This window comes from Dasypus novemcinctus, chromosome 6, assembly GCF_030445035.2.
Source record: "Dasypus novemcinctus isolate mDasNov1 chromosome 6, mDasNov1.1.hap2, whole genome shotgun sequence".
Classification (NCBI taxonomy): domain Eukaryota; kingdom Metazoa; phylum Chordata; class Mammalia; order Cingulata; family Dasypodidae; genus Dasypus; species Dasypus novemcinctus.
In genome coordinates, this window is record NC_080678.1 from 25,693,945 (window position 1) to 25,708,368 (window position 14,424).

General features: G+C 44.1%; 1 protein-coding gene across 4 annotated transcripts in view; it reads right to left on the bottom strand.

Moving 5' to 3' along the window:
• ACSL5 (acyl-CoA synthetase long chain family member 5) overlaps positions 1 to 14,424 on the bottom strand; it is a 43,348-nt gene that overhangs the window by 28,757 nt on the left and 167 nt on the right. Inside the window, exon 1 of one of the 4 annotated variants that reach the window (XM_058298421.2) lies at positions 12,283 to 12,537. The exons of 2 other annotated variants lie outside the window; for them this stretch is intronic. The gene's annotated coding sequence lies outside the window, so the exon portion shown is untranslated. Of the gene's footprint in view, positions 1 to 12,144; positions 12,538 to 14,424 lie in introns of those variants that run through there. One more of the 4 variants, XM_058298424.2, reaches the window with a different exon arrangement.

A 14,424-nucleotide genomic window follows, 5' to 3' on the forward strand; every position in this document is an offset into this window, starting at 1 on the left:
CCAGTACCTCCAAAAAACAAAACACATGAAAAACCAACTCTCATTGGGGAACAGATGTAGCTCAATGGTTGAGTGCCTGCTTCCCATGTATGAGGTCCTGGGTTCAATCTCTGATACCTCCTAAAGAAAATGCTGTTTCCATATACCTCCCTATTATTAGCATCTTGCATTAGTGTGGTTGCAATTGGTGAACGGATATTTTTGTAATTGTAATATTAGCTATAGTCCACATTTCACCCTATGTTCACTCTTTGTGTTGTACAGTCCTATGGATATTCCTTTTGTTTATATTTTCATTCTAGCAACATACATACAACCCCAAATTTCTCCTTTTAATCACATTTAAATATATATTTCAATGCTGTTAATTACATTCCTGATGTGCCACCATCCATTACCAAAACGTTTCCCTCATCCCCAATAAAGAGTCTATATAATTACCTTCTGGATATTTAGTATAAATGGGACATACAACATGTGACCTTTTCTGTCTAGATTTTTTCACCATCACAATGTTTTCGAGGTTTATCCACGTTGTAGCTTGTATCAGTAATTCATTTCTTTTTATGGCTGAATAATAGTCCATTGCACAGGTATACAATATTTTGTTTTTCTATTCATTTGTTGATGGATATTTGGATTGTTTCCAGTCTTTGGCTATTATGAATAGTGATGCTATGAGCATTCACATTCAAAAAAAATTTTTTTTTTTTGGGTCTCTACGCAGGAGTAGAGTTGCTGGGTCATTTGGTAATTCTATTTATCTTTTTGTAGAGCCATCAAACTGTTTCCCACTAAAAATGCACCACTTTACATTTCCACCAGCAATATACAAATGTTTCAATTTCTTCACATCCTCATCAATACTTTTGTCTTTCTTTTCAATTTTAGCCATCCTAGAGGGTGTGAAATAGTATCACATAATAGTTTTCACTTGCATTTCCCTAATAACTAATGATGTTCAGCAACTTTTCATATGTCTTTCGGCCATTTGTCTATCTTCTTCAGAGAAAGGTCTATTCAAGTCCTTTGCCTATTTTTAAAATTTGGTTGTCTTTATGTTGTTGAGTTGTAAGAGTTCTTTATATATTCTGGATATTACTTCCTTATCAGGTATATGATTGGCAAATATTTCTTCCCATTCCGTAGGCTATCTTTTCACTTTTTTGAGAGTAGCCTTTGATACACAAAGCACATATTTTTAATTGTACTTTTGCACTAGAGAGGATTTGCAACAGTTTCTCCTAAATCTATCTTTGTTTAAATGGAAGACACTGAGGGTCTGAGAAAAGGTAAGACTCTCAGTCATTCTACCCCTGGACTGGGAAGCCCTGGTTACCAATCTAACCTTTAGAATCTCTTATCACTTCCACAAGTGCTCACATAGATGAGGGAAAAAGTCACACCCCTTCTGTCATGGATCCTCCATCACTCAAAGTACAATCTTGGTTTGATGGCTCCACAGAAACCTCTGCAAGCAATTAGTATGATGGCATTTCCTCTTCCCTTTACGTCACTTTTAGTTGGGAAAGAGTAGGGTAGGGAAAAGTGCAATAGAGGTAATGGAAAGAGGAAAGGGCTCTGTTGGCCTGTGCCTGGGAGTTCCTGTTTTAGGTCATCTCCAGGTATCTGAGCAGCCACAACATGTGTTAGGGTGGCCTCAAGTGGAAATGTTTCCTCTGCTTTCTGTCACGGTGACAGTGACGTGCCTCTTCCCCATACCTCACCATGTCCATTTTTGCTCAGCCCTTCTCCTTGATTCTCCAGGGCCCTCCCCTTCTCTGTGGTTCGGACCTACAGCCAGTCACTCATTTCATAGCTCTGAGCATGTTTTAGCCCCAAACTAGCTGGAGAAAACTTTCCATCTTCAAAATCCTTATAAGCTCCCAGGACCAGCCCTGTTTTCTGTTATGGCCACTGCACACTCAGTTTGAGATTTTCCTCATTTCTGGATTTAGAGCAACATTTCTTTATTAAACCTCACTTTCTTTGGACAAAGTCCCTAAATGCCCCTTCTCTTCCAACCTTCAATGGTGTTTTTTGCTAGGAATCTTTCAGGCTATTCCAATAGCCCATAAATCATTTTTTATTTTGATATTCCCTTTCTTTTAAAAGATGGTATTTCCCTTCATGTATTCTGCTCTTCAAAGCCTCTAAGTCCAACCTAATCTCAGAGTCTCTGAGACTTCCCCTTGCCCAAACATTCTTCCCCAGACCTGAAAGGGTTGTATCTTTTAAGTCCAGTCCCAACTCAAATATCACTTCCTCAGAGGCTCACTGTCTCTGGCCACCCTATTTAAAACTGCCCTTCCCACCCCAATGACTATCATGGAATCCTCCTTTCTCTTCTCTGTGGCACTGAAATAATCCTGGTCTTCTATTATCCTTTGCCTCCATCCAGGTAGCATTCTAATAGGAACAGGGATTTTTGGTTTTGTTCACATTGCTGTGCCTCCAATGCTTGCACAATGCCTGTCATGCAGTAAGCTTTCAATGAGTGTTTTTTAAAATAAATGAACACTCCTTAGATATATAGTTCAGATTCGTCTGTTTTAAATACCCTCAGTTAACCTATTTTTTCCTCAATACAACTCCCCACCTCCTAATTCCTAAATCTTAGATTGTCAACAGTCAACCTGGCCAATCTTGAGAGGCGCACTACCTAATCAATATACTGATATAGTATTGTGGGTTAGGGATGGTGGGTGGTGAATGGGTGTGTTTCTAACACACACTAAGAACCACTCAGATGAATCCACTCCTCCAGGCTTAGAAGAAACTCTACATGATGGATCTTTACCGAGTGAAGCCATCTATGGTGGACAGAAAGTCAAGCCTAGAAATGAATCATTTTCACCCTGGGTTTCTGGAATTCTGAGGCTAGTAGAGCAAATTATTTTTGCCTTTAGGAATTAATTATATTTCTGTGCAGTGATGAGATTTAAATTGCAATTAAAGCTTTTTTTTTTTTAAACTCTGCCTTCTAGAAAGTGGCACATGCTCATTTGGAATTAATTGGGTTCAGTCTTCTCTTACATGCATGGGCTTATCCTGTGGTGATACAAAGCTCATTATAAAAGAGACTAGAGTTCCCAAGTTTTCACACCCAATGAGTTAACAAATTCTACCAGTCTATAAATTACTTACTCTCTCCTAGAGCTTATTCACAAATCTTTACAATGCATAATGATTCCAAAGGGGACTGTGCGTTATTTAGGAGGTCAGATATGAAGGTTTTGCTTTTTAGGCTGGGCTGTAAACTGCTGACCCAACCTGCATTGTTATTTTCCCTAAATTCCCACCAGCTGCAACTTAGGAGGCCTCTGTCTTGGTCCCCAGGCATATAGTCAATATTTCTAGACAAACACCAAAGCAATGGTAAAAGGGCATTAAAAGTCAATGAGCATCATAAGCAACCCAGCAGGATCTGATGACCCTTTTCTTAATATGCATTGAGCATGAACAACCAGCTATTTGTTCTAAAGTAAGATCCTACACCCATTTTCTTCAGATTCCTGGGGTCAGGGATTTTCACCTTTTCTAATACCAGTTTGCTTTTCTTCACATACAGCTTTTTTTTTTTTTTTTACTAGGGAAATACAAGATAACATGATTTCAGACAAAGACCCAGTTTCACAAAACTCAGAGAAAAACCTGATATTGAAAAGTATTGGCTTCCCAAGAAAAGTATTGGCATCCTAGCTATTTAAAATAATTCAAAGATCCAAAGGGCTGAGATAAAAATGTGTGGTTATGTTTCCCAATTAAGGAAAAAAAAAAAACAAAATAGCTGAAAGGGGACTTCAAAAAACTCTCTAAGGAAATGAGGGCAATTAGAAAAATTGTGATGGGAAGCAGATGTGTCTCAAGCAATTGGGCTCCCATCTACCGTATAGGAGGTCCAGGTTTCGATACCTGGGTCCTCCTCGTGAAGGCAAGCTGGCCTGCATGGGCAGCTGGCCTGCGCAGAGTGCTGGCCCACTCAGGAATGCTGGCCCATGTGGAGAGCTGGCGCAGCAAGATGATGCAACAAAAAGAGACACAGAGGAGAGACAATAAGAGATGTAGAAGACCAGGGAGCTGAGGTGGCACAAGAGAATGATCATCTCTCTCCCACTCCGGAAGGTCCCAGGATTGGCTCCTGGAGCTGCCTAATGAGAATACAAGCAGACACAGAAGAACACACAGCCAATGGTCACAGAGAGCAGACAATGGAGGGAGGAGGGGAGAAATAAACAAATCTTAAAAAAAAAAGGGAAAATCGTGAGATCATTCAGTAAAGTGGTCAGTTGCCAAATCGATACCCAAAAAGTCAAGAGCTTTCTTATATTTCATACAAATAACACTCTGAAAATAATGGAAATTATGCCATTCATAATAGTGTATATAAGAACAAATACATAAAACCTATATAAAAAACTTTAGGTCTGAAGAACATAAGAATAAGAAATGGAAGAACTTTCCTCAAAATGGCCAGGGAATGCTATCTTCCTAAACGTTTCTATACATTTAATACAACCCTAGCACAGACAAACATGATTTTCTTGGGAACTATAATTCTGACTCTAAGGTTACCCAGAAATATAAAACCTACAAAAAGAGTCAGAAAATTTTTGAAAAATAACAAATGGGGTGGATGGCAGAGAGGTAAACATTTCCAAATTTGAATACTTACTACAGAGCTATAGAATTTTTTTTTCCCCATTAGTAGACAAATCTATTGGAAAAAAATAATCCGGAAACAGACCCAGTAAATGCTGTTATCATATGCTTAATTGTATTTCAAATTAGAGAAGACAGCTTTTTAAATTTATAATAAATGTGCTAGACAACTGGCTAGTCATTAAGAGATAACACTTAAAACTAGATTAATGTTTTACCTGTTACATAAAAGTAAATTGGAGATGGATCAAAGAATTAAATATAGAACAAGAAAACCGTAGAAGAGTATTTAGAAACAAACAAAAAACTACAAGAGAAAAAAAGTTTCTTTTAATCTTGGCATGAGTGAAGACACAAAACCTAGAAGCTATAAATAAAGATGTTGGCAAGTTTGATTAAACTTAAAAAAATGTAAAACATTTGCCATGCAGTAAGGATACCAGAGACAAGATCAAAAGATAGACTGGGAGAAGTCTCAAGCACCCCAGACAGGCAAAGAACTAATTTCCTTAATAAGCCATGCTTAGAAGCCAGTTAAAAACAAAGCAAAACCCCCAAAATAAAAGGCAGAAACATGACAAGGAAGTTCACAGAAAAAAAAAAGTTTACTTAAAGTTAGGAAACACATTTAACATTGCAACAAGGACTACCTAAAACCTCAAGCAAAACAATTCCTTCCATCTGCCCTATAATATATAAGTGCCATCTCACCCTGAAGCAGTCAGAATGGACTTCATCCCAAATTCCTCAAGACTGAGGAATGAGCAATTATAAGAGGGCATGTAACCGTGGATCAAAGTAGACTTATTATTATTGTAGTTTTTAGCTAGTGTTATTGGAAGAACTTGTAACATTGATGTAAAGAGAGTGGTTGCCAGGAGTTTAGAAAGGGTGGGGAGGAATGACTAGGTAGAGCACAGGGCATACTTAAAGTAGTGGAATTGTTCTGTATGATACCGCAAGGACTGACATGACATTATACATTTGTCAAAACCTATAAAACTGTACAATGCAAAGTGTAAGCCATAATGAAAACTATAGACTGCGGTCCGTAGCAATGCTTCAATATTGGTTTATCCATGTTAATAAATGCCTACACTATTGTAAGATGTTAATAATACAGGAAACTATGTGTGAGTGTGTGGGGGGGTATATGGGAATTCCCTATACTTTCAGTATAGTTTTTCTGTAATATCTAAAACTTCTCTAAAAGTAAAGTTTATAAAAATGTAAATTTTTCTTTCTCCCACGCATTAGTTTAGCAATGATCCAAAAATCACAACAACAGGGTGCTGACTATTGACAGGAGAGTAATAAAACAAAGGACTTCCATACAATGGGACTCTCTCTGCACTTGTTTCAAAGCCCAAAGTAGATCTGTAGGTGCTGATATGAAAAGAGCTGCACGATATGTTGCCAAGCTGGGGGTTAGCGGGAAGTGGCAAACAGCATATCCCTTATACCCCCAACTGTGTTCAGTCAAATATACATTTGCAGTTCTGAAAGGATAACCCTCACAGGCAAAGACAGGGGGAAAAGGAGAAATTAAGAAAGGGTTTTCCAGAAAGTTCTAGATATTGAATCATTCAGTCAAAGGACATTTAAGGACTGCCTGCGAGTCAGGCCTTGTTCCAGATGCTGGGGATTCAGCAGTGAGAACTCTATCCTCAGGTTTCTGTATTCTCTGGGGGATCCCCACAATAAACTTGACAAATATCTAGATCACATAGTCCCATGAACAAAAAAATACAGAGAACTGGGAGTAGGGCAGGAGGCGAGTTTTAATTAGGGAGGTTAGGGTGGTGCTACTGGGAGGGTACACTTGAGGGTGTGTATTGTTTAATGTGAAACATGCAAGCTATTGTGTTGTTTTTTTTAACAAACAAAAATATGAACAAGTTCATATTATTTTATGTCTGAACCAGACAGCTCACTTAGAAAGTCTCACACCTTGGTTGGTGGCATTGCAGGCGAGACCTGAGAATACGCTTCTGCTTTGTTTCTAAAAGTGCAGCTTGTCCACCACACCACCACATTGATACGTGGCGTGCAATGTTTCACAGCCATAGCGGCTCTGGGGTGGAAACTTTTTTTTTTCATTCCTTTCTCTGGCAGATAAGAAAGCAGACCAAAGATGAAGTCAGAGTCCAGGGCCAAAAGGGCGCCAAATGTGCATCTTTCAACATTTACGGCAAGTAGCTGGGCAGGGAGGCTGGCGGCAGATCCCGAGCTCCGAGACTGCGGCTGCGAGCCCAGCCACTCTCCTCCGCCCCGGCGCTCGGGCCACCGGCTCACGTGAGCCTCTGCCACCAAGTGGGCCCCTGGCCCCTGGCACAGGTTTGCTCTCTTTAACCAGGACCTGGCACCAATGTGCTTTGAAACACACACACCAGAGGGACGTCCCTGGACCAAAAAGTAAAGGGCCTCCTTATCATCTCCCCAGGAGTGTGAGGACAGTGCAGGGAGACACCCTACCAATGGGGACCTCTATTATAACCCCAGTGGGAGGGGAGGGATCTAGGGATGGGGGAGAAAATGCTCAAAAGGACATAATCAGGACACAAGAAAAAGAATGTAAACTTTTTATCCCCGTTAAATGCATTGGAGGTGATTCATGGGTGGTAATCTTTGTTCGTAGGAAATGTACATGAGGGTAGCACATGTTCAAGGAGTATGATGGGCCAGCTGCTCTCAGGTGTTTGGAAGGCGCACAGATGAATGGATGAATGAATGGATGGAATGTGTGGCAGGGGTGTTAAAATGGTGAAGTTGAATCTGGGTGTTGGTAGATCTTACTGTCATTAAAATTTGAAATTCTTTCAAAATAAAAAGTTTTTAAAAAACCAGCAGGCAACTGAGCAGTAATTCCCATAACATGGAAAGAGTCCCTTTGCATATATATATATATGTTTTAATTAAGTGATACTAAGCTCCTGCATCTTGCTCCTCCCAGCGCAATGGCTTGGCCCCTGCCCAGCAGTTCCAGTTAGTGAGGCAGCTGGTGAAGGGAGAGTGCGGTCCTGGTCCACAAGGAAGCACACTGTAAATAAACTCTCAGGGCTTCCAATGCAAATCCACCAACATCTTTGTTACTGGGCGGAATCGCGCAGGAAGGCCTATGGGAACCAGAGTCCAGGCGGGTTGTATGAAGTGGAGTAGAATTAGCCCTTCATGGGCACTCAGAGGGGCTGGCAAAAATCTGCCGAGCTATAGGTTTGGGCCTCGCAAGCCTTCCTGTGGGTAAGTGGACATGTCTGTGACCACAGGCCTGGTCTGTGAGCATTCATTGGCTGAACCTCTCTTCGGCTTCAGAGCTACTGCAGCTTGCACACTGCCTGAGATATACAAGAGCTCACTAAACGTTAGTGAGTTACTGTTTCCGCTTGCTCACCGCTGGCAAAAGTTCAGAGAAAGGCAACTAGGGGGGTGGGTCTTTGGAAGGAAACAGGATGCAGAATTCGCTCCCACAAGGAGCAGGGCCTGCTCTGGCATGGGGGGCGGGGGGTGGCGAGGCGGCTGGATGCCCCTCAGAAGCTATCGTCAGGGGTTTTGTACCATGCAAAGGTCAGCACTAAGTAACCTGACCCAAGCGAGGTCAAAGTTCACTCATTCTACAGGTGCCAGAATATTTGAGCACCTACTACGTGCCAGGCAGTGTGCTCAGCATGGGGAAAACATACTTAGAGTTAGTTCGTAGTCTAGTAGGAAATAAAGCCGATTCCTTGGGCTTTACTTTATAAATTATAATAATAATAATTATCCTATTATAATACAGTCTTATTTATAGGACTGTGAGGCAAGTGCCCATGGGGGCATCTGGTGGACTGGAGAAGTGTGTGTGGTTGGGGATGCTCTTATCCTTTGCACTTTTCATTTACTCTGAAGAATCTCACAGCCAATAAGGCAAGCACTGTGCCATGCGTTTAGAGACAGATACTCAGAAGACATAGCTCCTGCCCTACGGGTCCATTTCACACTAAAACATCATAGAATGATTCGTTGCGTGAGATAAGCCAGTGAATGTGAAGCAGGGAGAGGCTGGAGTGGGCTGGAGTAGAGGAAGGCAGCTGATGGAGTCCTGGCACCTCAAACATGCGTGGGTTGGATGAATCTAATGGAAGGAGGAAGGGAAATGCAGAGCTGGGGTGAGGAGTGACAGTGTGGCAAAAGGCAGTGAAGCAGGACCAGTGTGACATCTGGGGGGTGGGGGGGATGGCAAAGAGGGATTCCTGATGGAGGTGGAGGTCCATCTTCAGTTGAAAAGGAAAAACAGGAAAAGACCGAAAGCAGGATGAATAAGATACGGCCTGGGCCCTGGAATCATCTCAGTTCACAGATACCAGAGAGCCTCGCAGGGGCCAGGCCCCGGCGAGTTGAGGTGGGTAGTGTTAAACTGGAAAGCCCTTGTTAAGGTGAATTCCAAAACCTCTTAACTCAGCCCATGAAGATAGCAGGGGTTGGTTGGGCCACCCTCAAGGTGGTGACAGGTAGTGACAAATCCCATTGGGGCTCAGGCTGACCTGGTCATCCTTAAACCATCACCATGCTTCAAACAAATCACAGCCCAGTGCTCTTACCCCGAGAAAAACCTTGTCTCTGGAAACATCTTCAAAGAGTATCCCAAGCCTGCTGCTGACCAAGTGAATTCTGAGAGAACCGAGGTAAAGAGAATGCATGTCACAAGTCCACTGGATTTGATAAGAGGAGCGGTAAAAAGATAGGCTGGGCAAAGTGCCAGGCCTCCAGTCACCCATGCTATAAGGGAAGAGCGACTCAAGAATTGTGAAAGAAGCCTCCCTGCCTCAGCTACAAAATCAGCTCTCCGGTCTGAGCAATGGTCAGGTATCAAGTCACCGGATCCAAAGTGCAAAAACAAACTTGATTGCCTCAGTCTCATTTCCAGGGACAAACCTTCAAGGTGCTACCTCTCCAGGTACAGAGCAACTCTGGTTCTACCCAGCTCTACCACTTACCTGGTGTGTGGCCCTGGAGAGAGTTCCTTATTGCCACTGAGCATTGGGTTTCCTCAACAGTGCATGAGTAGCGGTGGGAAATGATCTCTACTTAAAGGGATACCTTGTTTAGAACACCTAGTACACTGTCAAGTGTATGGAATGTCCTCACCAGAAACCAGCCCTATTTCCCTCTTCCATTTACCCCAATTTTCAATTCCTTGTCAATTTCAAGATGTTCTATTATGAGTCTTCCAAAATAGAGAAGAAATTATCTTGGTCTAACTTGCAAGGATCTTAACAACTCCTCATCTTTATTTGCAGAGGGTTTCTAGTTAGAGGGAGTTTGGTCCTTCTCAAAGCTCTGCTTCAGTCCCAACCCACTCACAAAATGCACAACTCTCAGACTAGAATGACCCGTGAAGGCTCAGAGATCTGTGAAGGGGCTCCCCTGAAGAGGTTGCTATCAGGGCCTGGCCACAGCAGGACATGGGCTGTCTGACCTTCCAGACTCCCTGTTCATCATGTTTTTATTTCAACCACATGATTGGAAAGCCTCGTGCGTACCAGGCACCACTCCAAGGAGAAGAGCGTGTTCAAGAAGAAGAGTCAGTGTGAGAGTTCGGCTCTGACCTCAGGGTGCTCAGGCTTGTTGCAGGCAATCAGATCTAGAGAGGTTTCCAGCTGAGTGTGGTGAGAGCTGGGGTGACTGAACACACGGCTGTTGGGGAAGGTCATGCTTGCCACCCCACCCAGGGGTCAGTGCACCTGCTGACCGAGTATATGAGACATAAGCAGAAACTTTAATTTGCCAAATCCTGGTTTGGGAATTCACCTGCCTGGAGGTGGGAGGGTTTTCAAAAGAGAGATTTTTCCCAGTTTCTAATCCTTTGGCCTTAGCGCTAAACTTTAACAATTAGAAATTGGGGCACAGCTGGCCTTTGGAGCTGGATAAGCTAGAGTTCAAATTCAGCTCCAATCTATTCATATTGTGTCCAGTTTCTAAGCCTTGGTTTTCTCATCTATAACATAGGCTATCTACTTTATAGGTCTGTTTTGAAGATCAGAGGAGAAAAGCTCCATAAAGCATTAAGCATGGTACTGCCCCATAGAAAATGTTCACTGAATATAGTTGTAATAATTCTAGTTCTAGGAAAATGTTAACCTGAAAAATATATTGTAAACATGTGAACTCCATTCCTGTTCAGGTCAACATAGATGAAAATCTTTCTACACATTAAGTTTTCTAAGAGATCAAAAGGAAGCCTAACCCTACACGTGAATGGATAGAGCACTGGTGTTTGCATCAAACACACTGCAGCATCGATCCCAGTTAGATAACTTGCTTGCTTTGTGATCTTGGAAAAGTTGCTTAACCTCTCTGAACCTACCTCATAAGAGTATGCTGATGAAATTGAAGAGTACCTACTATTCACTGGTGCTTAACTGGCTTCCTCTTCCCTTTCTCCATTCACAGTTCTCTCTCCTCCCTGGACCCTCAACTTCCCTGTACACTCCTCCCCATCCACTGCATGTTTTGCACTTAAGATACCCAATGATAAACTGGTATTGTTGCATGTGTAGCTGTGTGAAGGTGCCTGGCAAAGAAGAGTATTTTAGTTTAGGACCTAGCCAAATGCCTGGCTGGAACATTCTATTTAGTCGGAACGAAGTTTTGTTGTTTTTTTAAAATTAAATTAGAACGCATTGTACTGGAGTATGTCTGTTCTGCCCTTTGCCAGAGTCCTCCACACCGTATCTTATTACACACCTGTTCTTTACTTGTCTGTCTAACCTGCAGCATTTGCATTTGAGACTCTCGTTTTATTTAGGTTTTTGTTCCTTTTATGGTGCCCATAAGATCTTATACCATGCTTCTTCCAAGACATACTCTGAGCTCACCTCAAATACTTGTCAATTAGAGGGGACCTGTACCAGGTACCTCCATGCTAGGATATGCAGGAAGGAATAATGCAAAACCAATTACTCCAGCTTTACTAAAGGAGTCCTTCCTCTTCTCTCTCCTTTCCTTTCCTTTTTGACTCTGCCTCTGTCACAGAATACCAGTGACCTACAATCTGGGGCTAAAGATTCAATCCTACCTTTCAGACCACCAAACAAGTTTGACACCCTCAGCAGGTACCAAGCCCCCAATCTTTGAGTCCACTCCCTGAAAGCCCCTGAAGTTCATCCTTGATTTAACCTGTGGCCCGAATCCTTAAAACAGATCCAACATTCAACAGAAAAATGGAGGGCCACCCCCAGCCCCTGCAGGGCAGGCCTGTCACCTGTCTGGGTTCACAAAAAGCCTCTGCTCTGTTCATCTCCCCTGAGAGGCAGGAGGGAGAACTTCCATTCCATGCCTCCCATTCCTTCTTCTCCTCCCTCTTCCTGATACGGAGGGTTTAAGGTGTCTCTTAGAGGTGGGATAGGGAGGAGGAAGGGGGAGAGGGAGAGAGGGGGAGGGGGAGAAAGGGGGAGGGGGAGACAGAAGCAGAGAGGGCGTAGTGGGGGGAGGGGGAGTACTTACGTGTGGATGGGACACAGCAAGCTTTAGATTCCAAGTCGCTTCACTGAAAGGTGACGGGGGTCAAGACGCACCCTTGCCTTCTCCCACGCGGTGCACGAGACCTCTTGCTAAACAACACCCTCTAGATGGTCCCCTTACCCTGTGAGGGGGCCGCATCCCTTGGTGCTTCCCGAGAACGGTGCTTCCTGGCTCTGGGTTCTTCCTGGTGCTCTATCCGGGGCCCTCCTCGCTCAGCCCCGGTTCCTCCCGGGCAGGGGTGGCTGCCGAGCACCCATGCAGGCAGGCAGTGCCAGCTCAGAGAAGGCTCCTTCTGCCCTGCCCTGAGCCATCCCCGTCAGGCCATGGCTGGGCTTTCTAACATGCTCTCGGACGGAGGCACGGACCTCACTTCCTGGTTTTTCTCTCACAACTGAAAGTGGAAGCGTTCTGACCAGGAGAGAAGCCGCCAGAGCAAACCTGGCTTGTTTTCAAAGAGTTTAACCCCAGCCCCGAAGGGCTGAAACAAAAGTCAGTTTGCATCCACACCACTGACTTTCTCTTCTTTTATCCCACTACCTCTAACCCAAGAGAAAAGAAATCCTAAACTAAAACAATAAAACTGCCGAGGGGGGTCCCACTCCGAATGGGGGTGATAAGGCTTCCTGCTGTGCTTGCGGGACAGGAAAGTCCAGCCGGGGGGCACTCCAGCCCTCGGGTCTCTCCAGAGAGGGCGTGACACCCAGAAGCCCGCTGAGCCCCCCAGTGTTCGGAACCTGCATCCTTGTCAAGCCCGGCTCTAGCCACTCCCCTCTCCAATCCCAGAGCAGTGGGCTTCAGCCCCAAGGCAGCTCTGACAAAGCAAATATTCACATTGTTTCTTTAGCTCGGACACATCAACTCATCCTTTTCACACCTCAACAATTAAATTAAAAATGTATTCTGCCACACACTCCCCTCCCGCTGCCCCCAATATTAGCTATATGGGGTAACCCATAGTTACCCCATTTGATTCATCTAAGCCTCGGAGCCTCAGAGGGCCACTGGAAAAACCAGACTCAGGTTTGGAGGCAGAAAAGATGTGTTCCCCTGCCTCCTCCAACCTCTCGCTGTTCCCCATTCCTCATCGACACACCAAAACTAAGTAGCACTTTTCCCGGGCCATTTCAAGAAGACAGTTCAGCTGGAGCCCAGCTCTTTACTAGAGCTGGCTTAGCGTTCATTCTCTCTACAGAGAGGAGGTCCTAAAAGCGAATGAAAAAGCCACAGTGAGCTGTGCCACAGACTCAGAGCACAGAGCAGCTGGTCCTTGTCCCCCAGGACCTCTTTTTGCACATGGGAGAAAGATGCGGGAAGGCAAGCTGACAGGACACCAGCCTGGCATTCGGTCTCCTGGGTCACATCATGGCTGAAGGAAACTTGGCTTTTGCTGGGTTCCTGGAGCTCAGTTCCCCAAAGGGCAACTTCCTCCAGAGGAAGGTGGAGGACGGCAGAATGAGTGTCAAGCCGCAGCCTCTCTCTACCGCTGGCCCTTATCTGTGTGTTGTCTTCCTCTACCATCCAGATGAAGTGCCCACGTCCGGAAGAGGAGCCTCTATTTTTTTTTTTACTGTTTTCTTCCAGGACAGCTCATGCTTGGAAGGGCCATCCTAAAGTCCCAGCAGAGTCGCAGTCCTATCCATTCCCACATGCACATGATTGAACTTCCAAGATTTGAGGGAATAAGGGGAGGCTTGGGCAATACCCAAGAATCCTGCCATATGGAGCAGGCCATAGAGACAGACTGACAGGGATGCAAATCTTAGCCACATCACCTCTGGGTTAGGAGCCCAGGCCATGTTGTTCAACAGTCTAGAACCACATTATTCGTCTTTGAAAAGTGAACGATATTATCTCCTTCCAGGTAATGGAAAGCCAAGGAGATAACACAAACCACATGCCTAGCACAGTCCCCAGCACCTAAAAGAATGCTGCTGAGATTCCCTTCCCCTCCTCCCCTCCAAATGGAAATAGCTGCCACCAGGACCTGAGGCATGGCCCTTCTCATCAACTGACCCACGGCAAGTGAAAGAGACCCAGATGTCCTGGCATCCATTTCGTGGTGATAACTTTCCTTTCCAATTCTATCTTCTGCAGACAGATAGCTCAGGAGTCTTACTACCTTTGCAATTTTTTTCTTCCCACACAAGCCAGCTAAGATTACTCTTTAGCCAAATGGTAATTCCACATTACAAAAGAACCTTAAACTGAGAATAGACAGAGGTCCCACATTCTTTCCCCAATCTCATTATCACATAAATACAT